General features: G+C 45.4%; 1 protein-coding gene across 2 annotated transcripts in view; it reads right to left on the bottom strand.

Moving 5' to 3' along the window:
- USP54 (ubiquitin specific peptidase 54) overlaps positions 1-24389 on the bottom strand; it is a 2015813-nt gene extending 1991424 nt beyond the window's left edge. For both annotated transcript variants that reach the window (XM_078643238.1, XM_078643239.1), the window contains exon 1: positions 24212-24389. The gene's annotated coding sequence lies outside the window, so the exon portion shown is untranslated. The remainder of the gene's footprint in view (positions 1-24211) is intronic.
- Between the last annotated feature and the right edge of the window lie 2108 nt (positions 24390-26497).

Below are 26497 nucleotides of genomic sequence, written 5' to 3'. Positions count from 1 at the left end.
CAACAGGTTAGCAGAGCTCACCTGCATCAACTCCACCAAGAGCCCCCTACCTGGAGTGTATCCAGTGAACTTTTAAGGGTGTTGTCCAGGTGTATTGTGGTCGCAACCTTTCAAGGACCATCTTGGAGATTCCAGACTCATGGATTGTGTTTTTGACACTTTAGACACACAAGAAGAACTACAGGAAGAAGTTCCAGAAGTTTGGGAAAGTTTGTTGAACTTTTATGAAAAAGCTCCAGAGGATAACCAGACTCTCACAGAATCTGTCGAACCCACACTAAATAGGCCTGCTGGAGGAGGCTGCACGATGTCTGGTGAGAAACCTTTCTGAAACATTTCTAAGTGTGAAGGTAAAATCTTGACAGGGGCCTCCTGCTTAGTGTATCTGACCAGGGTTCCATTACGGTCGGCCTCAAACTTTGACTTTGGCCTGGTCAGAGGCAACCAAATGTCCAGAAGTGGCACTACTGATTTCAAAAGCACTAGAAAGTGTTTAATCTTTAACAAATCATATATTTAGATTTCTAAATTGGATTCTTTTGGTTTCTGTGTCATTTGAAATATAAAAATATTTCCTATTTTTTCTAAATTGGTGTTTGAATTTGAATTTTGTGTTGCGTCCTAATTATTTACTGAATTGGTGTTTTTAAATGCTTTACATACTGGTCTCTGAAATTAAGCCTGCTTGTAAAACTTTAATTTTGTTCTGATCTTATTTTTAGAGGTTGAGTTGTGTGAGGAAAGAAATGGTAAGGGATGCCAATGTGATTCTATCCTATTCTCAACAATTTTGTGAAGCAGCACCTCCTGCTAAAAGCCTGTTCCCTTTTAAGTTGTGCAGCCTATTAAATACTTTAAACAGTTTTACAATGAAGCTTAAGTCTACAAATTCAGGCACACAATCTTAATAAGTATCATTGGGACTTAAACAATTGCTGAAAACGTGTGGCATATATTATACACTTTGTGCAATTTTCCTTAGCAGCCACCTCTCCCAGCTATTCGGCAGCCCATCCCTGCCAGAACCAAAGATAAAAATGATTTAGTGACTGATTATAAATTAAATCTGTTTCAACTAGTCCCACACTCTGATCATATGCTTCAATTTTCTCCCTCCACTCTCTCTCATCCCTTACCCTACAAATACTTCCAAAGTAGTAAGCAGTAAAACATTTATTGTATGATTAATTAAAACCTTGACAATATAGAACATTGAATGAAAATGAAAAGGGAGTTAGTTCATTATAATGTCATTTGGTATACAGGAGTAAAAAGTAGGACAAGTGATTTAAAATCAGTTATAGTTGTGTTGGTGACAGTATGGTTGTTTGAATTCAATTGCAAATAAACACAATTTGGTACAATCACCATCAGAATATTGCAACCCAATTTCCTTTTTTTTCTCCAAAACTGTGCTAAAGGGTGAGGCTCTCAATTAATCACCCCCCCCCCCCCATTAGAATTACAGTGAGGTAAGGAAAGAAAAAGTAACTCTTGCATAGAACTTCTGTTACTGTGGTGCACCCTTAATAGGCAGACATCATTTTATATTGTGAAGTATCTACCCCTCATTGTCTATAAACATAGCATATATATAAATGAAATGCCATTCTTGTACTTTACTATGATGTGTTTCATTAATCTACTTTGTGTTCGATGTTTGAGTAAAGGTAGCTGTGTTGAATCTTTTTCATGAACAGAAGCCACCTGGTCAAACAATATGATTTTCAGAATTCTCACTCCTTTTTTCTTAGTTGAGGTGGCTACCAAAAAAATCCTGAATGTACATATCAGTCAAAATGAGAATTTCCAACTGTATATATTTTCCATCTGCAGCCATGCAGCTATGTCTTGCATCGTTTTCCTTAAACTAGGGTCACATCTTGAAACTACCAGATTCTGGATTTTTGAAAGGAAAAGTCCTACTTTTGCCATATCAGGTATCAAATCTTCTCCTTCAGCCCACAGAACTACTCTTTCATCAGCACATCGGGAGCAAGACCTTTTTATGATAATTTTTAAAAACTCTAAGTTAGGTCCATGATCTTCTTGAATGCTGGTTCGACTTTCAGTCAGGAATGGGTTCTTTGTTTGTTTGTTTTTTTACACACTCTCTAGGAACCAATAATGCTATTCAAATGTTCTAGAGGTTGGACTGATTCTCTCCCTCACCCTCCTTGGCCATAAGACTTATTGCTCATATAGCTCTTGGATGTTGCTCTATGAGATAGCCTGGCCATTTGCTAATCTGTTCCTTTAGCGCTGGAGCATGTGATCCTGCTCTCTGTTGAAAGAAGGTTATTGATTTCTTCAAGAGACCGGGTTTAACTGATTTTTAGGTCTCGCCTGAGCCAGCGCGCATGCGCTGCTCTGCGAGACTTTAAGTAAGCGCTTTTCAACTCTAAAGACATGCGTGTGCATGTGCTTTTTTTCTTTCACCCGCTATTGGCCTTTGCATGCGTCTTTCTTGGAAAGACAGCATGCAATTAGCCCAAGGCGGGTGCATGTCCCGCCTTCTGTCTACTGTGGCCTAGCGTGCGCGGGAGCAAGCAGTTGGAATCGCAATTGGAAAACTATGGCGTTCAGCACCGGTTATGCTGGTTATCCCTTGTAGCGCATGCGGGTGCACACCACTAGCAACCTACCCGGCGAAGCAGCGGTAGACGCTCTCAGGGAACTCACTACTGTACCCGCGCTGACTGCCAGCTTTGCTGCGGCTTCAGGAAGCTGGTAATACAGTGACAAAGGCGTACACGCAAGGATGAAGCAGTGGGAGCACACTTAAAATGACACAGAAGCCCATGGCCCTGTACCCCAGCATGAAACCAGTGTTAAACATTTTAATTAAGTTGTGTTGGTGTGCATTCCACAAATCAAAACAGTGGAAACGCGCATCTTTAAACTGGAGTTTGACAAAAACTGATAGATTTGCCTTTGAATGTTTGGGGGAAAATGTAACTGTTGGAAATAAACGCCTCACAACGTCGAACAGAGAAGCACTGTGAATTGTCAGCATGAGGTCTAACCAATAACTTAATGCAGATTGCTGAATATTTAGGAGAGATGGGCAGACGGCTAATGGGGGCAACATGCTCATTAAGAAAGTAATGTTGGTTACACAGGTTGGCTCCCTCACGCGGATAAAGCAGAACGCAAACACTGCAAAACCCAGATATTTTGGCGCTCACTCCACTAACCAGACCCTGTTTTCTCTCTTCACTCCCTCGTCCAAAGCAGGAGGCATGTTGCAGGCTTCCCTCAAGCATGTCTGCTCGCAAATGAGGGGAGGTCTACTATTAAAGAAGGTGATATCATTAAGTGAATGAAAGATAAACCAAGTTAGGAGGGTGGCGCAGGTTTAAAAAGATCATGAAACCGTGGATGTCTACGAAGATGTTGCATTTTTAGGAGGTAGAATTTTATCGCATCGGAGAAGGGTCACATTCTGCAAATAAGGGTGTATTTTCTGGGCCTAAGGACTTTCATTCCTCATTGGGTTCACCTCAGATCCCTCTTGCAAGTTGCCCATTGCCATGCAGATGCCCCCCACCCCCCCAAGTAGGGAGAACAAGTCCAGGTTCAACCGCGCACGCAACAAACTGTACACATTTGAAAAATAGATGCAGGGGAATCTGTGGGCATCTACAAACAACCAAAATCCAAATGAGGTCACCTAAGAAGCAGCCGTAAGCTACCAAGCAACAACAAAAAAGGTTTTGTTCCACTCTGATGCCGCAGCTGCTCAAGAAACCCACCAACAGCCACACCAGCAAGAGAGCCACATGGTTCACCAACGAGCTTCAGGCCTCCAATCGCGCATGCCGAAAACTGGAGAAGACATGGCTAAACGAACGCACACCGGACAACCACTCAGCCCACAAGGACGCCACCCGCAGACACCACCACCTCATCAGACTAGCCAAGAAATCCTCCTTCAAAGACCGCTTGGACAACAACGCGCACAACAGCAAAGTGCTCTTCAGCATCGTAAAGGAACTCTCCAACCCCAGCGCCAACGACAACGACAACGACATCCCGCCCTCACAAGAACAGTGCGACTCACTAGCCATCTTCTTCCACCGCAAGATCGCTGACATCCACGACAGTTTCAACACCACGACCGCCCGACTACGCCAGACTCCACCTCCCCTGTGAACACCCCCAGCGCCAACCACCTGACCTCCTGGGTCAACGAGACACGCAAGGTCATGAACTCCATCCACTCAGGATCTCCGTCTGACCCGTGCCCACAACACGTATTCAACAAATCAGACACAGTCATCGCACCCCAACTACGGAAGGTCATTAACATCTCCTTTGAAACAGTGACATTCCCGGAAAGCTGGAAGCACGCCGAAATCAACGCCCTCCTCAAGAAATCCAAATCAGACCCCAAGGAACTCAAGAACTTCTGGCCCATCTCCCTGCTCCCGTTCCCGGCAAAGGTCATCGAGAAAATCGTCAACATGCAACTGACCCGCCACCTGGAAGACAACAACATCTTGGACCCGTCCGGATTCAGACGAAACCACAGCACCGAGACAGCCCTCATCGCTGCCACAGACGACATCAGACCCCAACTAGACAACGGCGAAACAGCAGCCCTCATCCTCCTTGACCTGTCAGCCACCTTCGACACGGTCTGCCATCGCACCCTACAGACACGCCTCTTAGAAGCCGGAATCCAAGAGAAGGCCCTTGACTGGACCACATCTTTCCTCACCGGCAGACCCCAGAGCGTCCGCCTCCCACCCTTCTGATCCGAAGCCACCGACAACATCTGCAGCATCCCCCAGGGGTCAGCCCGACGCTGTTCAATGTCTACATGAACCCCCCTTGCACTAATGGCCCGCCATCAGGACCTCAACATCATCTCCTATGCCGACGACACCCAGCTCATCCTCTCCCTCACCAAGGACCCACACACCGCCAAAACCAACCTCCACGAGGGAATGAAGGCCGTCGCCGACTGGATGATGAGCACCCGTCTGAAGCTGAACTCGGACAAGACGGAGGTCCTCATCCTCGGATCCACCCCCTCAGCCTGGGACGACTCCTGTTGGCCGACCACACTGGGAACAGCACCAACACCCACCGACCATGCACGCAATCTAGAATTCATCCTCGGCTCCTCCCTCTCCATGTCGAAGCAGGTCAACGCCATCTCCCCCTCCTGCTACAACACCCTCCGCATGATCCGCAGGATCTATAAGTGGATCCTGACCGAAACAAGAATGACGGTGACACAGGCCCTCGGCAGCAGCAGACTGGACTATGGCAATGCACTCTACGCAGGAATCCCAGCCAAACACCTACGACGACTACAACGCATCAAAAACGCCTCCGCCCGCCTGATCGTCAACGTCCCCCGCCGCAGCCACATCACCCCACACCTGAGAGACCTACACTGGCTCCCCGTCCACAAGAGGATCACCTTCAAGCTCCTCACCCATGCACACAAAGCACTCTACAACGCCGGACCAGCCTACTTGAACAGCAGACTCAGTTTCCACACCGCACCCGCCAGCTCCGCTCCACCAGCCTCGCCCTCGACGCTGTCCCTCTCATCCAACGAACGACCTCCGGCGGCAGATCCTTCTCCTACCTCGCCGCCAAGACCTGGAACACCCTCCCTAACCACATACAGCAGACCCAAGACCTACTCACCTTCAGAAGACTCCTCAAGACCTGGCTCTTCGAGCTGTAGCAGCACCCCCCCCCTCCCCTCAGCGCCTTGGGAACCTCACGGGTAAGTAGCGCGCTCTACAAGTACTTTGATTGAAGCGCTACAAAATTTTGCAAAAACAGGAGAGAGAGAAATAGAATGTTATTCACACCCTGGGACTTCCGGATGGCTTACCCTCTCAAGAAGACAAGTGAAAGTGGCTTACTGTTGTACACTGACAGTCTGGAATGATTAGATCATACACTAGTGAGCCTTCAAAGACAGATAAAGTTCCTTGAGAAATACTGATTTCTAAACGAACTCAAAGGGAAAGAAAATTAAGGTGATGGAAAATTGGAAGGATTGAACAATAAGCTTGAGCTCTTGGTGGTTTAATAATGTAAAACTAGCATTGGCAATGCCAATAAGTCTGCCTTTAAAGGAATGTTGCATGGTAATTATCGCAATTGGAAACAAATGGCAGTCAGCCCTGGTCGCGCTGGTTTTCCCTTGTAAAACCAAAGGGGATGATGGAAGGAGTGTTGAACATTGCAAGCACTCACCCCCAGTCAACTGATCTGGGTTTAATCCATCATCATTATTTAGCTCACTCAGTCACCCCAGTTCAGACATGGCCATATGCAAATCAGTCTGACCCTGTGCCTCATGGGAACAGTCAAGCCCGAACTGCCAAGCCATGTCTTCCCTGGGCCAGAAACAAGCATCCTGGGACCGGTTTCTGGCTACGAAGGTATCGTCAGCCAGGATAGCTTGAATCCAGTGGCAAAGTGAGCAAGGGACCCACGTCTGGGCATACCCTGCCAACTTAGGGCAAACAAAGCAAAACCAAAGGGGATGATGGACGGAGTGTTGAACATTGCAATCACTCACCCCCAGTCAACTGATCTGGGTTCAATCCATCATCATTCTTTAGCTCACTCTGCCTCCCCAGTTCAGACATGGCCCTATGCAAATCAGTCTGACCCTGTGCCTCATGGGAACAGTCCAGCCCGAACTGCCAAACCATGTCTTCCCTGGACCGAAAACAAGCATCCTGGGACTGGTTTCTGGCTAATCAGCCATCATCAGCCAGGCTAGCTTGAATTCAGTGGCAAAGTGAGCAAGGGATCCACGTCTAGGCATACCCTGCCAACTTAGGGCGAACAAAGCAAAACCAAAGGGCACACCACTCATGTCCTACCCAGTGCAGCAGCGGTAGACGCTCCTCAGGGAACTCACTCCTGGACCCGCGCTGACAGGCAGCTGTGCACCAGCTTCGAGAAGCCGCTAAAGCAGATGGCTCGAAGCACTATATCAGCACACCTGCAGGCCCGTCCCTGGCGCTGCATATCACACCAGCAGACAACTGGCAGGGCCGCTTTTACAGCGCCTAGTGATTGATTAACACTGTATGCTGTGAATGGCTTTATGGACTGAACGCCTTCTGCAGAAACTAAGCTAAACGTGCTCGCCACAGACCCCAATCTATGTTCAGGATTAATGTTCTTTACACTCACTGGCACGTTATCACTGGCACGGCGGCCCTGAGCGCTAAGCGCTCGCTGCTGACAAACGCGGTGTTCTGAGGGTTATGGTGCTGAATGCTGACAGCAGACTCAGCCGTTCATCCTTCTGAGATAGGTACACTAAGTGCCATAAATTAAGCAGCAGTAATAACGTATGCTATTTACAGCACCTAGAATAAAGACATTGGTTATAAGTGAGGTTGGTCAGTGGTTCAACGCACCCGCTCGAGAGACGGATGTTTAATCTATGGGTCATGTGTGTATTCCAGAAAGACATGTGAGTGGAATAATGAACATTCTGAAGAAGGATTTGAGTAACCTGCAGTTCATCTCACAACTGGGTTTTATAAGTGCAAGTACAAAAAAACTAGAAGACATGTTTTATGTTAAAATCTTTTTTTAAATCAGGATTTTCAGATGTATATAATGTCGTCTTAGTTTGTATAATGGTAACAAAAATGCTTAACACTTTTTATTATAACTTTTCAACATAATGCAAAGCAGCCACAATGTGCTACAACATAGCCAAAAGTTCTGACTAAACACATAAGGTCCAGAAGGGGAGACCTATTGGCTATGCCAATGCTTGTTAGAGTAGTCATCTGACTTTAGAACTCCTGTAACAAATGACTATGGTCTGCCTTCATTGCATGAGTCTTATTTTGCGCATAACCTACCCTTCCTTCATGTTCATAGTGATCTGTTGCTCTGATTTTAGGAGAATTCTTCTGAAAATAAAGCTCTTTTACAGTTCTGCTGCACATCCTTTCATTTTTGCATTGACATGGTTAGTACTTCTCGTTTGGAATAAGACTTGTTCTGAAGCCAGCTCTGCATAAACCCATACATCACAGCAGAGGTAGAAGAATGTGTATTAAAACAAGAAGACATCCAGTTTAAACAGCGTAGCAGAACATTGATACTAGGCCAGCTGGAAATGCAGCCCACACGGTTACACTGACATTGCAAGGCGACAGGAACCCTTATTAGATCAGGGCTTCCAGCACATCAATTATTAAGATTAAAGTCTGCAAGCCTTCCTTTTGTTTCCAGGTTATACTCTGTAATGTTGCATGATAAATATAATTAATAGACTCTATTTTAAAGTCAAAATGCTCAGTTTCCTTCAGAAATCGGTCTGACATTTGCTCGCTCTTTCAACAATGGTCTAAGCCATTGGTTCTTAACCTGTGGTTCAGGGACCCCTGGAGGTACATGACCCCTACTCAGGGGACCAGTGATGACTTAGAAAATGTAATATTATCAGCACATTAATAAGATGAATATAAATAAAAAAGTAAAAATTAACATTTTAAAACTTTCTGTAAATGTAAAGGTATTTGAAATTGGAGGTTGACAGGAACCCTTATTAGATCAGGGCTTCCAGCACATCAATTATTAAGATTAAAGTCTGCAAGCCTTCCTTTTGTTTCCAGGTTATACTCTGTAATGTTGCATGATAAATATAATTAATAGACTCTATTTTAAAGTCAAAATGCTCAGTTTCCTTCAGAAATCGGTCTGACATTTGCTCGCTCTTTCAACAATGGTCTAAGCCATTGGTTCTTAACCTGTGGTTCAGGGACCCCTGGAGGTACATGATCCCTACTCAGGGGACCAGTGATGACTTAGAAAATGTAATATTATCAGCACATTAATAAGATGAATATAAATAAAAAAGTAAAAATTAACATTTTAAAACTTTCTGTAAATGTAAAGGTATTTGAAATTGGAGGTTGAAAATTAAGTGGTCATCCTCAGTTCGATTTGTAGGAGCAGTGCAAGCACAGCAAACAGAATACGGTGTGGGTGATGGGTGGCCTAAACTGAATTTAGAAAATCTCCCACCTTCCCATCACGAATTTAGAATCGTTTTGTGAATTAAATACATTTCATCATCTGTATTTGTTTGATTAATGCTTGTGTCCTTATTTTTGTGTATTGTTTTTTTGGTTCAAACATCTAAAATTGCTTAGACCAGGGTCCCCAGATTCTTATGTTATGTTATGGTGTCTTATAAAGCGCAACAGCTGCCCCAGCAAAGGGGCGTCCCGGCACTGGTAGGAAAAACTGGCATAACAGCAGAGCTAACACAGACTAAATTGAAGGCAAAAGAAAATTCTTGATGGCCTTCCTAAATTCCAAATAATTATTAAGGCAACGGATCTGCACAGGGAGTGTGTTCCATGAAGTGGTAGCTCTGTAGTGAAAGGAGCGACCACCGGCTCAAACTCTTCATATCCGGTGAACCACTACCAAATGCTGGCCCTGTGAGCAAAGGGGCCGTGATGGAACATATGGCGAAAGACGGTTGGCCAGAATAGGAAGGGTGGCAGATTTCAAGCCCTTAAAAGAAGTACATAAGGCCTTAAATTCAATAGGCATGGCCACAGGTAACCAATGAAGACAACAGATGGAGCTGGACACAGAACAAAACTTGCGCATACCTAGAAGTGTTCTTGCTGCTGCGTTCTGTGCCCTTTGCAGCCTCAGGACCTCCGCTTTGTTGGACCCTAGATAGAGGGAGCAGGCATTGTCAAGTCTGGACAAAACCATCGCCTGGATGGTAACCTGGCGTGTAGAGGCGTCAAAGAAGCCCAGCAATGGTCTGAGCCCACTTAGAAGTCCAAAGCAGGTCCCTGCTGTTTTTTTGGGTTTGGACTCGATAGTTTAAGGATGAGTCCAAACAAACCCCTATGTTTTTTACCGCTTGTTTGGGGGGGGCTTGCCCAGGCTGGCTGGCCACCAGAGATCACTTCACAGACCATGGTCCCTACCTACTAACAGTACCTCTGAATTGTTGGAATTTAGTTGGAGGCAGTTAGCAGTCATCCACTCGGCCACTGCCGCAAGGTCGCCGTGAAAGTTAAGGGCGTCCTGCTTGGTGTTATTAGAGAGTGCCACCATCAACGGTGTATCGTCAGCATATGAGACCATGGTCAAGCCGCTACTCATGGCTTCAGCTGCCAAAGGTTGAACATAGATGTTAAATAGTAGGGGACTGAGAGAGGAACCCTGTGGCACCCCGTTTTTGATGCAATATTCGTCAGAAGCAAGTGGGGGAGCAGATACTGAGAATGACCTCTCATGAAGAAATGAGGCAAGCTACTCCAGTGCCAGGCCCATGATTCCTTCCTCCACAAGGCATCTCACCAGAATGTCGTGAGACACCACGTCAAACGCGATGCTCAGACCCAACAGGATCAGCACCAACTGTTGCCCCTCATTAATGGCTGACCAAAGGTGTTCTGTCACAGCCAGGAGAGCTGACTCTGTGCTGTGAGCTGGCCTAAAACCATTTTGGGAGGGATCCAGTATATTATTTAGGGAAAGAAAATCCGACAAGAGGGAGTTCACATATGCCTCGGTGATCTTTGCTGCCCAGGGAAGCAGAGAGATAGGGTGATAACTCTGATTTTGTTGGGTCAAGCACAGGTTTTTTGAGTAACGGAATTATCTTAGTCTGTTTCCAAGCCCTGGGCACTGTGGCTGTACTAAGGGACCCATTGATCACCTGATTTAAAAAGGGTAAAATGGTCGGCAGTACTTTCTTAAATTGGTCTGGTTTCAGAGGGTCTGCAGGGGAACCCGACTTGATTCTACCTCAGAATGCTAGCAGCTGATCTGCCCAGATCGGTGGAAAGGTGTGAAGAGTATTTGGCCGTTGACAGCAAGGTGCCACCGGCAAGTTACTGTGTGAGGTCGGGAAGGATCTGTAGATATCATCCACCTTTTTAACAAAAAAGGTGGCCAGGTCCTCACACTGCTTATTGGACTTGATGGTGGACCCAGCACTAGTTTGCTGGAATTGCAAACTGGCAAGTGTTGAGAACGTGCTCTTAGAGGGATTAGCACTCTCGCGGATTTGGTTGGAGAGAAAAACTGCTTGTGCCTGATATATGGCTTTATGATATCTTTTAATTGTTCAAAAACAACAAATAACTGTGGGTCTACTAGTGAGCTCAAAACATGCTATGTGTAGCTGGCTATGTGTCTGCTACTCCTGTGAAGATAGAAGACAGACTGGACAGTTAACCACTGTGAAAAATGTCCATCAGTTACGCGATTGTAGGCACCCAGTACATCATCTGGTATACTCCACAGTAGTTTCACCACCACTCTATCACCATAGATCAATATTGGAGACACAGAGTGATGGATGGATGTCTGGTGGATTAAGTTTTCGTAACTGTGAGCAGTGCACACAAAATGAGAGTGATAAAAAATGATAAGTGTAAGATTGGATGGTGCATACAATTATTACTTTATTCTGGAGTCATGCACCTCCAAAGCTAAAAACAATAGTGCAAAAAAGTCAGGTGGTTCAAACAAATACCTTCTGACTGGGCTATCTGGTCGACATGTTTCTGCGGTTACTGGTCAATTATTACCATCCGCTTCCTCAGGACCCATAAACTTAATTGCTACTGCTAACTTAGTGATAAGTGAAAAAACAGGACATTCTGTGAACATAAAAAGTGTCACCTGTACACTTCCATTTTTCTCCTGTGAGTGTCCGTTTTTGACACAGCCAGCGAATCCACATGTAATGAAAAACAAACAGTCATAGCACTCACATTAGTTAAGGCTATCCCAACAAAATTGTTCAAAATATTATAATACTCCCGCTGGGTCAGATGACCCTAGTGTGGATCACATTGTCATAATAATCAATGTCTCACCTTAATTTTTAAGGGAAATGGCCTCGCCTCACCTGGCAAACAGCTCAGGAAAATGAAGCACCGCTCTGTAGTGCAGAGAGAAATATATACATACGTCAGTGTTAAAAGCCAGTGTCAGGCAGGTACAGAATCACCACCTAAAGGGTGCCAGGAACGCACCCCAAAGGGGTCAGTTGACTTGTCGTGGTTCCCAATTATGGCATAATTTAATTCATTCAGCACACAACACCCTAAGGTATCTATCGTGCTGTCAAATAGCATCTTGCTCGCGGTTTGGTTGTCATATCATGATTATCGGTTATGGCATATGTTACAAAGCTAGAGGCTTTATCGCCATGGGATGTCTCTCATAACCATCAAACAGTGTTAATGCTTTAAAAGTGATAAAAAGGGGCATCAACACCAAGCGCCTTAATGTAATAGTTGCTTACAAATATAGTCACTGCCAAAGGAAATGATCAATAGTTTGGCAGATAACCAAATGTCAACCTCGGACAAAAACGCGCTGGATTTTAAAGCGCATTTCACCCATTAATACAAGCAGCGTCTATAGCGGCCTGCTCATCAAATAAGGAGTTAATGAAAACAGCATAGCCCCTACTGCAGCCTCACCTCTCCGTCGGTACTTCAGACAGCCGGCCGGGCTGTTTGGGGAGGTGCCGCGGGGGGAGACGTGCACTTCCTTATTGTTTCTGTGCCTGCGCGCTGGGTCATGCGCGCGGCTTCCCAGAACTATAAATGACATCTCACTGCACAGCGGCAGCATTAATCAAGCGTGATCGAGGGGCGCGTTCGAAACTACAATTCCCAGAGGCTTTTGTAGTCCTTAACGGACTCGCGCACTAGGGCGCTTGTCGAATGTGAACCGGACTACATTTCCCTAGAGCACTTGTAGTTCTGGGAAGCCGCGCGCATGACCCAGCGCGCAGGCACAGAAACAATAAGGAAGTGCACGTCTCCCCCCGCGGCACCTCCCCAAACAGCCCGGCCGGCTGTCTGAAGTACCGACGGAGAGGTGAGGCTGCAGGAGGGGCTATGCTGTTTTCATTAACTCCTTATTTGATGAGCAGGGCGCGATAGACGCTGCTTGTATTAATGGGTGAAATGCGCTTTAAAATCCAGCGCGTTTTTGTCCGAGGTTGACATTTGGTTATCTGCCAAACTATTGATCATTTCCTTTGGCAGTGACTATATTTGTAAGCAACTATTACATTAAGGCGCTTGGTGTTGATGCCCCTTTTTATCACTTTTAAAGCATAAACACTGTTTGATGGTTATGAGAGACATCCCATGGCGATAAAGCCTCTAGCTTTGTAACATATGCCATAACCGATAATCATGATATGACAACCAAACCGCGAGCAAGATGCTATTTGACAGCACGATAGATACCTTAGGGTGTTGTGTGCTGAATGAATTAAATTATGCCATAATTGGGAACCACGACAAGTCAACTGACCCCTTTGGGGTGCGTTCCTGGCACCCTTTAGGTGGTGATTCTGTACCTGCCTGACACTGGCTTTTAACACTGACGTATGTATATATTTCTCTCTGCACTACAGAGCGGTGCTTCATTTTCCTGAGCTGTTTGCCAGGTGAGGCGAGGCCATTTCCCTTAAAAATTAAGGTGAGACATTGATTATTATGACAATGTGATCCACACTAGGGTCATCTGACCCAGCGGGAGTATTATAATATTTTGAACAATTTTGTTGGGATAGCCTTAACTAAAGTGAGTGCTATGACTGTTTGTTTTTCATTACATGTGGATTCGCTGGCTGTGTCAAAAACGGACACTCACAGGAGTAAAATGGAAGTGTACAGGTGACACTTTTTATGTTCACAGAATGTCCTGTTTTTTCACTTATCACTAAGTTAGCAGTAGCAATTAAGTTTATGGGTCCTGAGGAAGCGGATGGTAATAATTGACCAGTAACCGCAGAAACATGTCGACCAGATAGCCCAGTCAGAAGGTATTTGTTTGAACCACCTGACTTTTTTGCACTATTGTTTTTAGCTTTGGAGGTGCATGACTCCAGAATAAAGTAATAATTGTATGCACCATCCAATCTTACACTTATCATTTTTATCACTCTCATTTTGTGTGCACTGCTCACAGTTACGAAAACTTAATCCACCAGACATCCATCCATCACTCTGTGTCTCCAATATTGATCTATGGTGATAGAGTGGTGGTGAAACTACTGTGGAGTATACCAGATGATGTACTGGGTGCCTACAATCGCGTAACTGATGGACATTTTTCACAGTGGTTAACTGTCCAGTCTGTCTTCTATCTTCACAGGAGTAGCAGACACATAGCCAGCTACACATAGCATGTTTTGAGCTCACTAGTAGACCCACAGTTATTTGTTGTTTTTGAATAGTTTGTGTGGGGGATATAACTGTGCTCAGGTCTTAAAACACACCCCTTGAACCCCAGAATAATTGTTAGTTGATTGTATCTTTTAATTGTTGCCCGATAGATGTCTTTGGCCGCTGGGCTGAAATCTCTTCTCCATATCCGCTCTAATTTCTTACAACCCTTGCGCATATCGGCAAGTTCAATCTTAAACCAATGTCTTGTTTTGGTTTTTATGATTCCACTAATGATTCAGAGCGAGTCGATTGAGTCCCAATCTTGCCTTCCTGCCGCACGCCTGATTGCTGCCCTGCTCTAGAACAGTCCGTGGGGGGCTCCATTTCCCAGAGTCCCCGAGGCGCCTCACAGTTGCGTCATCATTCAGCGCCAGGAGGTGCTTTAAATCCACTGCAGGGCTCCCGCAGCGCGGGTCCCAATCTTGCCTTCCTTCCGTACGCCCGATTGCTGCCCTGCTCCAGAACAGTCCGTGGGGAACTGCAACATTAGAACTTTGCATCTGGGACTCCATTTCCCAGAGTCCCTGGGGCGCCTCACAGTCGCGTCATCTTTCAGTGCCAGGAGGAGCTTTAAATCCGCCACAGAGCCGGGCCACGGCTCTTGGTTGCATCCATTTGAAGATCACTTGAAGGTACTGTGCATTACGATCGAAGGGGGTCTCCATAGAAAGTCTCCGTTATCTGCAAGGGACTTTGGACTTCAGTGGCCTTGAGTGGCACCTACTTGTGGGCGGTACTATTTGTAAAAGATCCTGATTGTGTACATCATATCTAATATTAATAATTTAAAAATTACCCGTTTTTTCATCTTGGTTAATTTTATTTTATTTTTCCCTGATTTTAGAGGGTTTGTTCTGGCCCCCGCCTGCATTATAATAGTTATACCACCGCTGTTTTGCGGGTCCGGGTCAGTGGGCTCCTAGCTCAGTTACCTGTCGGGGGCGCCATCTTGGGTGTGGACGCGCAGTTCTAGTGGCGCCAGATTGAGCGTTCTAGTCCTGCGTCTTTCTCCCACCCGCCCTTCTTAAACCTCTCCTCCAGTGCGCAGCGGTGACGCGCAGCGGTCGCGCCTTCCCTGCGCCTGAGTCACGCCAGAGTCCTGCCCGTCTGCGCCCGTCCGCGCCAGAACGGGCCTAGGGACTCATACTGCTGCTATGCCCCTATCCGCAGCTCGAGCTGCACCCCCGGTACCTTTTTGTACACCGGTGAGACTTTGAAATCTTTACGTCCCTCGTGGTCTTCTGAATGTTCTATTTGCTCCTTACCAATTCATAATTTTAATTGTGAAGGATGCAAATTTCACACAGGTAAAATGTCTACCTGTAAGGCTATGATACGGGTCCGAACGCGAGGAAGGAGGACAAATATATCCTCTCCTCCACACCCCATTCTCCAGTTTTGGAGTATTGATTGTAGGTCCCTCCCAAAAAACAAATTTCATATTTTTGATTTCTTGGTCGCTGAGCAGCCAGATGCACTGTTTCTCATGGAAACCTGGCTTCACGGTAGCTTTGGCCCAGATATTGCTATTGCAGTCCCCAACAACTATGTCATATTAAGACAGGACAGAGTCTCCGGAAAGGGCGGAGGTATTGCCATAATTTTTAAATCTTGTTATTTTTGCAAACTTGAGCCCTTCCCCCTGTCTGGATGCGAGGCGGCATTCTTTAAACTTGCAATCAATCCCCAATTTACCTTATCCGGTCTTCTGATTTATCGCCCTCCTGGCAACGCTCACACTTGGATATCATCGCTCGCCGATTCCTTAGCCCCCTTACTCCTTAGGGCTGCAAATTTCACAATTCTTGGAGACTTTAATTTACACCTTGAAGACTCCTCATGTGCCATCAGTAAGAGCTTTTTAGTCGATTTAGAGGTTTTGAGTTTAATGTTGTGTAACTCTGGCCCTACTCACTCTGCCGGGCATCAACTGGATCCGATCCTTTCCAATCTTCCCTTTGACTGCTCTCAGAGTGCTCGTCCTTTGGAGTGGACTGACCATTTCGCAGTCCACTTTGCTCTATCTGATATTAAACAACTTACGGTGAATAGACAGGACAAGGGTGAATTAATTCATAGATGGGGCAAACTTGACATTCTGAAGTTCAACCAATACCTTTTTGATACTCGTCCTCTGAATGCTGAGGCCCCACTCAGAGAACTGAATATGGCTTTATCATCTTGGCTTACCAATGCCGTAAATATTGTTCTTCCTCCCACCCCGATACTATCTAAATCTCACCGTTGTCCGGCACCATGGTTCTCGGCCGATTTAAAGGCCTTGAGAACTAACTGCAAGGCTCTAGAAAGGAAGTGGAGGCGCGCCTACTCGCCTTCCCGGAAGATCGTTTATAAAGAAGCTTTGAAGGAATATCATTCCAAGTGTAAAGCTACGAGAGCTGCATACACTGTAAATATAGTGACACAAGCTCAGAATTGTCCCCGCACTCTTTTTGCGGTTGTTAAAAAACTGACAGGAGCAGACACCACACCGGCTCCCCCGGCTCTGGAAGAAGCCCAGTGCAACTCCATTGCGGAATTTTTTATCACCAAAGTTGAGCCTATTTACAATTCCATGAGTGTTCCCATGGCAGCAAATCAATCCCAACCAGGATTAATGGTTGTGGATGCACCTCCGTCTTCGAAGGCAGTGGTAACTAACTGGCAACTGTTTGACGATAGCTCGTTTCTCTCTTGCCTGAATAGTGTAAGATCCGGCTCACCGCGCGATCCGGTGCCTGCAAAGATCTTAAAGTTGCTTGATCTTGAATGCCGGCGACCACTCATGAGACTCCTGAATGCATCTTTAAATGAGTCTCATGTGCCGCAAGACTGGAAGCACGCGATGGTGATCCCACTTCTGAAAAAGGCCGGTGCGGATATGTCAAATCTTGCTAACTTCAGACCCATTTCCTTGTTGCCTATTTTATCGAAGGTGCTAGAGAGGCATGTGAATACGCAGCTCACCTCCTTTATCGAAAATCAGGGCTTCCTACATCCCTCCCAGTCCGGTTTCAGTGCTCACCATTCTACCGAGACTGCACTACTTGGGGTAACGGAGAGGTTACGGCACGGTATCGATCGCGGAGAGACCTCTGCTCTCATCCTTTTGGATTTGAGCGCGGCGTTCGATACCGTATCTTATTGAACTCTCTCCGTTCCCTAGGAATAGTTGGCCCTGCATTGGCCTGGTTTGCCTCCTTCTTAAGTGAGCGCACTTTCCAGGTCTTCTCTGCGAAAGCTACATCTCCGATTTGTCCTTCGGCGAATGGCGTCCCCCAAGGGTCCATTCTTAGCCCTCTGTTGTTTAACGTTTACATCAAACCTCTTGGTTCCATCGTGGAGGATGCCGGGCTAACCATTTTTTCATACGCCGATGACACGCAAATTGTTTTCTCCCTCTCAAGCACCGAAGACAACAATGTGTCTGGTCTGAAAACCGGTCTGTCACTAGTGGCTGAGTGGATGCAGAGGCATCTCCTCAAGCTAAACGGTGACAAGACCGAGATTGTCATCCTGGGGAAACATAAAGATCTCTGGGGTCCGCAACACTGGCCTTGTGCTATGGGCTCCCTTCCTCAACCTGTTCCGGTGGTACGCAACCTTGGGTTCCTCATAGATGACAAACTGTCTATGAGCCAACAGGCCATCAAGGTGGCGGCCATCTGTTTCACTACTCTTAGATGGCTCCAGAAAATTCTGTGGATGTTGCCTTACGCCACCAGGAGAACCGTGGTCCAGGCGTTAGTAACATCTCGCCTGGACTATGGTAACGTTCTCTACCTAGGTGCCGATGTTGCGACCATTAATAAAATACAGGTCGTGCAAAATTCATCGGCCCGTCTCCTATGCAACATCCCGAGGAGATCCTCGGCCACCCAAGCTCTTCGATCTACATTGGCTTAAGGTTTCAAGCCGCATAAAATTGAAAGCTTTATGCTACCTTTTTAAAATTAAACAGGGCTCTGCTCCACTATACGTTCAGAGTCTGGTTCAATCCTACAGGCCTAGCTGTACCTTAAGATCCTCAGGCCAACTGTGATTTTGTCATTCCTAGATTTAAACTGGTGAAGATGGGGGGTAGATCTTTCTCCCACCTAGGTCCCAAATCTTGGAATGCTCTGCCTGCTGCTCTGAAGACTGAGACCAATATGCTTTGCTTTCGCAAAAAATTGAAAACTTTACTTTTTCAATAGTCTTCTGCAGTTTTAGCTGTTAATAACTCTGTAGTGTTGTCCTTTTCTTTCTTCTTCAGTCTATCCCTTGCGCCGGGAAACCCACTGCGGGTAGCTGATGCGCATTATAAGTTTTAAATAAATAAATAAAAAATATGAGGAAACGAAAAAAAGCAAGTGCTTTGCCAAAAAAGAAGCAGGGAAAAATAGGGGAAGGGCCCTGGTTATCCAGTTAAACGAGGCGTCAGGCACCCTTTTTTTTTACCCTGTACATAAACAGTGTCGAAAAATTATTAGTTCAAGACTGTGAAGATCTACCTCAGGCTGGAAAGAGGTCCATTCCCACGGACGACCCAGTGTTAATGGCGCGTACCCCGTTGGGATTGCAAAAGGTAGTTTCCAGCTTTGCAAACTACATGTTAGATAAAGGTCTTATTATAAATGATTCAAAATAATATGTAATGAACTGTGGGCCAGGATGTTTAAAGAAGAAATCTTTTTAATTGATCTTTAGCAGATAGATACTACAAAGATTTTTTCTTATCTGGGGATACTGTTTGATCGCAAAGGGTCTTGGGTGCAGGCTGTAAGAGCAGGAACTTACTCTACATTAGGACCTTGTCCGCTCTTTCCAACTTCAGTAGGAGACTTGGTAGACGTCCCGCTGTGGAACTAATGGAAATCTATAAGGCGAAATGCGTTAGCCTAGCTACATACCGAGCAGGCATATGGGGATATGCGGATGTGGGCTCAATCCAGGTAGCTGAAAATATGTTTTTAAAATTGCTATTGATGGTCCCCAATAGCACCTCCTCTTTTGTATGCCATACGGAACTCGGACTGACATATATTGAAGATATTATAAAGATTCAACCAGTCCTTTTATGGCACAGGATATGGACCACTGAGGAGACACATTTTAATAGGGGAGTTTTACTAGGTAGTATGGGTCTGGATGGGGCAACAAGGATTGGATGGCTGTCCTATGTAGAAATGTTTTTAAATAATTTAGGTGTACATGAATTTTACGACAAACCAACTAATATAACTGAAATGAGCAGAACACATCTTAAGTCTATTTGTCTGAACTTTCTGGCTGGACAAAGACAGTTTTCCGAACTAAATAAAATCTCGGTTCAAGCGCACAATCTTACTTTAACTACCTTCTGTCTTCAGCCATATTTACGCCTGCCAAAGAAAGATTATGACCGATTCTTGCTAACGAGGTTTCGCCTGTGTTCCCTACACAGATTCATTAGTTTCCCTGTAGTTAATGATTGGACAAAACAACTTTGCAAATGCCCTTGTGATGACACCTCTGATCAGTCTACGATACACATACAATTTTTTTGTACATTTTATTCCTTCCCAAAAGGAAAAAATGGATCGTCCCTTTCCTAAAAGAATCAATAATGAGGCTCTGCCGTACGGCTTTTTTGGCACTTCAGCAATTAGAGACAATTGTGGTTGTATTTTCAATTTCGGTCTTTTTAAAAAGTGTTTTTAGATTGAGAAAATCAATTATAACGTAATTTAGTTCTATGATGTTGCTCATTTTTTATTTATTTAATGGTATATTTGTAATGTATGATTAAATTGTATGTGCTTTTATGGTTATATATTTCTATAACCGAATAAAGTATTTTGACTTGAGTCCTCTAATGATTAAAATGGGGGTCACCAGAAGTCAAAAGGTTAAGAACTACTCTTCTATGTTTTTATCAGATGTCCCTGAAACCACTTGAAGACGATGAGGGCAACAGTACTTCTGAAGTACTAGATTTTTTGGGGTCACTCAGTCATTGGACAAGGCTTCATATCAGAGTTAAGGGGTCACTTTTATATGGGACAACCTCATCCTGACAGAAAACTGAACTGGTTTCAGTGGCGTAAAACAGGCCCCCGCACTGTGGAAGGGGCCCCGAGCTGCAAAAGGCCCCCTCTGCACAGTACTCTGGCCTGAGAGCTCCTCATTAAATCAGGAGCAGGAGCCCCTCAATGTACCTTTCAGGGGCCCCTTAAGTTTCGGTACACCACTAACTGGTTTAGTTTATTTACGAAAAACTATGCTAAAGATTGGGCCTCAACATTAGGGAGCAGAGCACTGTCTCAAAATAAAAGTACACAATTTCATGTTACAAATTCCTTCCTCCAGCAGGTACATTTAAATCCCTAAAGAGGATCACCTTCAAGCTCCTCACCCATGCACACAAAACACTCTACAACGCCGGACCAGCCTACCTGAACAGCAGACTCAGCTTCCACACCCCACCCGCCAGCTCCGCTTGGAGTGAGTTCACTCCAAAATTGTTTGGACTACGCTACAGGAGAAACATGTGTGAATTGAAGTCCCTACCAGGGTTGATGACTTTTCCTCTTACATGCCCACCAGGGAGAGGTGGGCTCACGAATGGGTTCTCCTTAACAGGGATCGGAAAAAGCAAACTCCTTAGTTTCTCTTAGAGCCAATATGGAGATGGCTGTGGGTATACAGCAATACATGTTGGTAGCGACTTCAGATGTAGAAACATGTTCACAAGCCTCCATGTGAAGGAAACCCTTGACTTCTGTGATCTATATGCTGTTGGAAGGCCTTGTTCTACACCAGATGCTTTTCAAGTACTGGAACCAGGATGAGAGGTAAACCAAAAGGATAAAGGAGGAGAGATTGGAGGCACTAATCTCTTCCTTTAAAAAAATTCCCTTATAAATGTAAGGAGCTCCTGGTACAAAGTTATGTACACATTTATATATAGATTATGGTTAGTAGGCCTTTTAATTACCAATGAAAAAGGGCAGCTCTGACTAATAGTACCGAGTTCATATCAGAAAAAAAACTATTCTGGATAGAGTATCAGGGTGCTAGTAGGAGGGCAACACAACATGAAGGCACCAATTAGGGCTGATCAGCCTTTTCTCTTTCCATATGTGAAAGGACAGGACCTTATTACTATTCTTGGATCATTCCAGAATACCTAAATGCATGTCGGTAATCAGCTTAGGAGACCGCCCAGGCACTCCCTGGGTGTCACAATTATCTCAAATGTGTTCTGGCTAGATTGAAGAATTTGAGCTGTCTGTTGAACACCTGCTTCCGCCTCACGTTTTTGTGAAAATGCAAACACTGAACACAGTAATTGTTGTAAGGCTTCCAGCCAGTAGCGGCCTGCGGAGGGAGTTCCGTAGGGTGGTGGGGGCAGGTTGGGGGGGTTGTAAACTACAGAATATGGGCAAACAGATGTAAGTAAACAAATAAATAAAACGAATTTCATTGAGCGCGCTGCATTGCCAAATGCGATGCAGCAACAAAATTAGTTTTATTTATTTATTTGTTTACTTACCTCCGTTCGGCCCTATTCTGTAGTTTACTATCCCCCACCCTGCCCCTTCCCGCCCACCACCCTGCGGAACTCCCTCCATGGGCCGCGATTGCTTCCAGCTATGTTTGGTGCTGCATGTATTATGATGTTCAGGAATGCTTGATGCTAGGCCACATCCCTAACAATACTTAATTTAAAAGGTATATGCATGGGTGTTACATTTGTGGCCAGTTGCAGATATTCGGTAGCGTGGAGGCGGGTAATAATAAGGGGGCCATTAGGATAGCGGGCGGATCGCCACCGCCCGTAAGGCGGTGGACATCCACCCGTAAGGCGGTGGACATCCACCCGCTAAAAATCACCGCCCGCATTGTAATTTCCCCCCACCACATTACCATGGCGGGGGGACCCCGGCGGATGAAAAGACCGTCCGCTGGTTTTCCTCCCAGTCGAAGAGTCGACCGGGCGGAAAAGCTGTTAACATGGTGGCAGTGTCTGGGAGACACCGCCATCTATATTAGCATATCAGCAGGAAAGGCAGGCGGTTTTCGCCTTGGGGGCCCGCGGGGTGGGGGTGCACATGGGGGGTACCTATATACCCCCCTGCAGTTCCATGCACAACATAGCAGGAACCGTGTGGTGCCTGCCACGTTGTGTATGGAACTGCACGACATGCCTTCTTGGCATTGCGGCGGGCGTTGCTGAGAGCACTGCTCGCTGCAATGTCAAGAATGCAGGATGCGCCCGCCAGTGTGGCAGATGCATCCTAATTTCACCAATGGGACCCAATGCCGGGCGGTCCCATTCTACAATAGAATGGCGGGCGGACCATCCTAATGATGCCCTTAATGTTTTAAAAAAAAAAAAAACACTCCTTACCTTATGCTGTCGGCTACCTCTGTGCTCCTCTGCTCCCGGCAGTCCCTGGGACAGACGCCCCATCCAATATCCAATCCAGCTGCTACTCTCAAGATATGACAGCAGTGCAGGGATTGGCCTGAGCAGGGTGGTTGCTGCTACCTCAGGCCAGGGTGTCTATGCCGTTTCTCCATCCGGCTGTAGAATACAGCAGCTGTTTAATACACGTGGGCTTAAGAAACCTAAATGTGCATGTCTGTTTGGCCGGCCTAAAATGGCCGCTCAATCTGACATGAGTATTTACAGTGTTCACCACTCTTCCTCCCTGCCATGACCCGGCCTCTCCCTACACACGCATGGCTCAGCCAGTCACTTAAAAAATAAAATGATAGTAAAAATATTTATATTCATTTAATTTTTTTACTGCTGTCTTTGAGCACGGGGGCGACGGTACTCCGCCATTACGAAGGAGCCACAGCCGGTTGTGACTGTTGGAAAACCGTTTTGTGAGGCAGATGCTGGAATTTATTTATTTATTTAAAAGGTTTTATATAGCGCTGCTGGACCCAAGAGTATCAGAGCGCTTTACATGGTAAATAAACATGCTCAGCTTTTGACTCGTGTAGCAAGCCACAGCCACCAAGGTTGCTGGTGCTTAGAGCCACCAAATGTATTTATTTTATTTATTTAAAAGGTTTTATATAGCGCTGCTGGACTCATGATGAGGTTTATGCACATGCTGTTGAGTGAAATTAGCGAATCTGCCTTTGCACAGGGGTGGTATTAGAGCTGATCTCCATTTAAAAATTTCATTTTCACTCCTCCACGTGCCCCTCACATGGCCTTATACGATCTGTCACTGAGCATTATCCTCAAAGAACCGAATCACGCAGAGTCACTGTCATCACATTAGAATACCAATACAACAGCTAATGAAATATCTTGCAGCTGCTTATTTACAATGAAATTCGGGCTGGCCAGCCACAAAAAAAACGTTAATGCCAAATATGTAACATTAAATGGCTCACGGCACTGATGCTGTGAACAAGCACTTCCTTTATCAGCAACAAATGCTCACTTTACCTCCTCCACTTTTTATTCCAGGCCTTGAAGCCTTATCCCACGCTTTCCCGCCATGAAAGCGTCTTCTTCAATGGCAGCATTTTGCATCATACATACTCAGCATATCACGGAATGAAATCGAATGCAAATCCTTGCCAACCATCACCAACAAATATGACGCACCTACTGAGCGTATGCAACCAATTTAAACATGTATTTTCATAGGAATTCAGGCACCAACGTCAGCAATCTGAAAATGACAGTGTCTGCTACATTCGCAGTAAAAGTCCGTCGTGACATCCGATTGCCACATATAACCGAAAAAAAGCCGGAATACAATAATGCGAGTAACTTCCTATTCTGCAAGCTGGGCCAGTAATGACAATATAGCCGCAGTCGGGGATACTGAAAAGGACAACTCCTCCCTCCCTCCCAATCCCATCCCCCACCTTGCACACACCGACAGTGTCACCTTCACACAGAGTCGACGTTTGTAGCGGGACTAAGGGGTGGTGAAGGCAGAGGTTCGATCCTTGATACTCACAGACTGCAGGGTGATGAAGCGGGTCCGTCTCATTCCAGCTGGAGCCCAGCAATTAGGAGCATCTCTCCCTCCTCTGCATGCCCGCCTCTCTCCTCTAGTTAAGGAGATGACATCATCCCCTCAGACATGCACCTGACTCTGAGGAAGCCGCTCCTCCTCCCGCAGCAGGCAGGTCACTGTGTGCCTTAAAGGCGAAGAAGGGCAGCGCGAGCCGCTTTCAAGATGGCTATCCAAGCCCTGCGAGCCTCGCTTCTATCCCCGCATGTCTCGCACATTCAAAGCTGCAGCAGATGACGCTCCCGTCTCTATCTATGCTGAAATGCAGGTCAGAGCAGGATCCGCTGCTGCAGGCGAGAGGGACTGCACTAAAGCACATCACACGGGGAAAGTAACAGTCTGTTCTCCCTTCTGCAGCTTCCCGCTTAGAAAAAAAATGTTTTTGTTTTGTCACAGCACTAACCCTCACATTTTCAATCCGTCGTTCATAGTTGGGCTGCGCTTTTTGTTTAAGGGAGATTCGCATCCCTTCTCTCCAGGAAGGTGGGAGGGAAAAGGGTGGAAAGCTGTTTCATCAAAATACTGGCTTATACAGCCAGCCATTATGAAGACAACTGTATCAGCAAGCCATTGAGCACTCCTCACAGCAGGAAAGCAGAAGAGGGGGGTGGGTAGTGCGTCAATTTAAATCGCCCCACGGTGTACACATTTGACTTTGTTATCTCCAGTGCTATGTAAAGCATTGCTAACGCGGGATTACTGGTTTCTAATTATCTTACCAAATCCCATTTCCTGTCGACTGAATCGTTGGTACCTGTCTTGAGTAAAAGGTAATCTCGAAGTAAACAATCAATTTAAGAACTTACACCACTCTAAATGACCACTGACCAAAATTAAGTTTTAAAGATTTAATATAAAGTCAAAGATAACTGAAGATACAAACTTCTCAAAATGAGATTCAAAAGGTATATCGGTATCACTATGAACATGAACTTTTTGAATAGTCTGAGTCTGAAAAACAGAATAATAAGTACAAGCTCTAATAACATGAGTGTTGCCAAAATGAATACAAGTTGCAACCTCAAAGTCATTACAGAAAGAAAATTAAGGTTAGTCTGTCCCTACACTATACTAAATGACATCCCTACTTAACAAGATCTTTACCCTCTAGGTGTCAGCCGTGGTGATTTCCTAAGAAGATCACGCACTTCTCTTTGTCTCTTCTCTGATAATGGGTCTCTCCTGATCAGCCTATCTGCCTACCCATCCGCTTCCTTAGGCTCCCAAAATCATCTGCTCTGCTCTCCTCCCGGGTCATTTTCCCTAATACCAAATCACATTTCCAATAGAAACGCCCCTTGGGACGCCCCTCACGTGGTACATCTTTCCGCGGCAAACTCCATGATGGTACTCTTGAAGACCCTCGTTAAAGTTGACCTTGGTTCCCAGGCTTCTTCTTCCGTGCGCTGATACCCCCTGAAATTCCTGGAAACTCCTACAGGCCTGCGCAAGGCGCCACTGAACAAAGTCCCTTTCATTCGAGCTGATTAGGACCCTCGCACCTGCATACAGCTCGTCCTGCAGTGGGCCTCAAATTCCAGACTTCACCATATCTTAGGCCATAAAACACTCTCAGAGCTCCATACTGGACACCTCACGACCTCTCCTCTAACGAGCACATGACGATTTAAACTACATGACATTATCTGTTCTGGCCTACTTGATTTACATGCAGCAGGTTCCTGCACTCTTAAAACGTTAACTTGATTTAAACAGCAAACATTCTTAACTAGCATACGTTTCTAAAATAACACATCTATAAAGCATATACTTTTAACCCTAAGTTCAATAGTACATTTTGAAAGAACCATGTCAACCTTGTCTCACATTATTTTAGCAGCACGTTTAGATTTGCTTGTGAATTGCCATGAGGCCTACACAATATACTGGTTTTTAGAGTTCCATTCAACTCTTACATTATTCCTTTAACATGAGAACGTGAGGTTTTCATATTCATCCCAAACATTTCTACATTAGTCTCACACAGTTATGATTATTGTTACTCTACTTAAACATTCTATGCATTTCACTACTGAATATAAGACACTCTGTGTATTTCACTTCTAAATATAAACACTCTGGTGCAAAGTACATGTTAACTAACTACGTGCTTGTAAATATGGCGTACTTATACATTTTTTCAAACTTGTGCTCTCTCAGTCCCCCCTTTGATGACCTTCAGGGGTCATCATCACCATGACACTAAAATGTAGAACCTTTTTAAAGTGA

The sequence above is a fragment of the Lissotriton helveticus genome, chromosome 5_1 (genome assembly GCF_964261635.1).
Source record: "Lissotriton helveticus chromosome 5_1, aLisHel1.1, whole genome shotgun sequence".
NCBI classification, from domain to species: Eukaryota; Metazoa; Chordata; class Amphibia; order Caudata; family Salamandridae; genus Lissotriton; species Lissotriton helveticus.
Note: the sequence above shows the minus strand (reverse complement) of the source record. Positions and strands in the feature narration are given on the sequence as shown.